Genomic DNA, 2,500 nt, shown 5'->3' with positions numbered 1-2,500 from the left:
GAAAGCATGTTCCGCCACCACGCAGCCTTCAAAACATAGGGCTAGCCCAAGGAAGGGAGGCATACCACAACAACGTCCCACACTCAACGAGGTTCATGCCGCACGCCCGAAGGCACCCGGCTCCACCCCACCTTGCATGTTTCATCATCGTACCAGCAGCCATCCACAGTCCTCACACCAGAGATTCCCAGTTAGAAGGCAACATCGCAACATTCCGTGCTCAACGAGGCTCATGTCGCACGCCCAAAGGCACCCGATTCCGACCAGCCGAACATGTTCTGGCACCACACGCCTTCAAAACATAGGGCTGGCCCAAGGCTGGCCAAGCATCACCACAACGTCACACACTCAACGAGGTTCATGTCGCACGCCCGAAGGCACCCGACTCCACCCCACCTTGCATGTTTCATCATCGTACCAGCCATCAACCATCCTCAAGCCAGCCCAAGTTACAAGGCAACATCGCAACATTCCATTCTCAACAAGGCTCATGTCGCACGCCCAAAGGCGCACCCAACACGGCCTCACCGCGCAAGTTTCGCCACCGCACCGCCACCGTCAACCACCCTCGTCCGCCGACCACCACCCCAACGCCCCAAGCATATGCCCATGTGCGGCGCATAGTGCTTGGGGCGTGGGGGTGGCGGAAGATATAGGGGTACCCCCGTGCCCAGCCCATGCAGACTAGTCACCCCCCTATATAGTACATTTTGAGGCATTTTTGGTCTGCCAGGCCTAGATACGATTTTTCTGAGCGGTCATACGGTCAAATATCTCAAGTTTTAGAATGTTTTTTTCCATGAACTCAATTGATTCATGAATTGGACATTCTAATGGATCTAGAAATCAAGTTTCATAATTTTTCAACCAACCAATTTTTTTTAATGAATTTTTAAATATTAAATAATAAGAAATTAGAAAAAATAGCTAGAGTGGTCAAAAAAATCTGAAATTTTGTGGTAATCATTCTTTCATGTTGCTTAGCTCCCAGAAAAAAATTTACAACAAACTGACCACTCCACATGTACTTTCACAATTAATGGGTGATGGATGGGGCGCAGGCACGGGCGCGCGCGCAGCAGAGCGCGGGCGGGGCGGGACGGGGCGCGCGCTCGCGGGAGCACGCTGGCGGGGCGGGGCGGGGGGCGCGCGCTCGCGGGAGCACGCTGGCGGGGCGGGGCGGGGGGCGCGCGCTCGCGGGAGCACGCTGGCGGGGCGGGGCGGGGGGCGCGCGCGCGCGGGGCGAACGCTGGCGGGGCGGGGCGGGGGCGCGCGCGCGCGGGAGCACGCGGGCGGGGCGGGACGGGGCGCGCGCGCGCGCGCTGGAGCATGAGGGCGTGGCGGGGCGGGCGAGCGCACGGGGGCAAGCGGGCGGGGCGCACGCGGGTGGGGCGGGGTGGGGCTGGCGAGCGCACGGGAACGTTCCGACACTGCCCCACCGTGCGCGTTCCGCCACCGCACCCCCGCCGTCAACCGCCCTCGGCCTCCGACCACCACCCCGACGCCCCAAGCATATGCCCCTGTGCGGCGCATAGTGCTTGGGGCGTGGGGGTGGCGGAAGATATAGGGGGTACCCCCGTGCCCAGCCCATGCAGACTAGTCACCCCCCTATATAGTACATTTTGAGGCATTTTTGGTCTGCCAGGCCTAGATACGATTTTTCTGAGCGGTCATACGGTCAAATATCTCAAGTTTTAGAATGTTTTTTTCCATGAACTCAATTGATTCATGAATTGGACATTCCAATGGATCTAGAAATCAAGTTTCATAATTTTTCGACCAACCAATTTTTTTTAATGAATTTTTAAATATTAAATAATAAGAAATTAGAAAAAATAGCTAGAGTGGTCAAAAAAATCTGAAATTTTGTGGGAATCATTCTTTCATGTTGCTTAGTTCCCAAAAAAAATATTACAACAAACCGACCACTCCACATGTACTTTCACAATTAATGGGTGATGGTTGTAAAAACGCGGTCATGGTTGGTGTCTTAGTGTAATGTACTTGCTCTAGTATCAAAACTCTTCATTTTATTGTTTTAGACAAGCAAAAGAAAAAATAGTTAAATTTGACGGGTGTCACTCTTTTCTTAGTTCCAAAAAAAAAAAAAAAGCATTAAAAATGAACATTCACTTTTCACGGGTATTGGGTTTGATGATATTTTTATAGTCCAAGGCTTTATACACGTTCTTACTTTCCACGGATGTTAGGTGTGATGAATTGTTGTAGGGGCTAACCTTCAAGGCTTTATACGTGTACTCACGTTTCATAGGCATTGGGTATGATGTTTTTTTTATGGAGGTAACATCCAACACTTTTGATATGCTGTTGGTAGGACATGTATCGCACATAGCATAGGATGGGGCTTGGCGTGTGCGAGGGGAGTGGGGGCGCGGGGGTGTGCGGGGGCGTGCGGGGTGAGCGCGCGGGGCAGTGCGGGGGCGTGCGGGGGTGCGCGGGGTGAGCGTGCGGGGGCGTGCGGGGTGAGCGCGCGGGGGTG

Source organism: Cucurbita pepo, unplaced genomic scaffold, assembly GCF_057944985.1.
Source record: "Cucurbita pepo subsp. pepo isolate OVF unplaced genomic scaffold, ASM5794498v1 scafford_41, whole genome shotgun sequence".
NCBI lineage: Eukaryota > Viridiplantae > Streptophyta > Magnoliopsida > Cucurbitales > Cucurbitaceae > Cucurbita > Cucurbita pepo.
The sequence above is the reverse complement of the archived record's forward strand: the minus strand, read 5'-3'. Positions refer to the sequence as shown.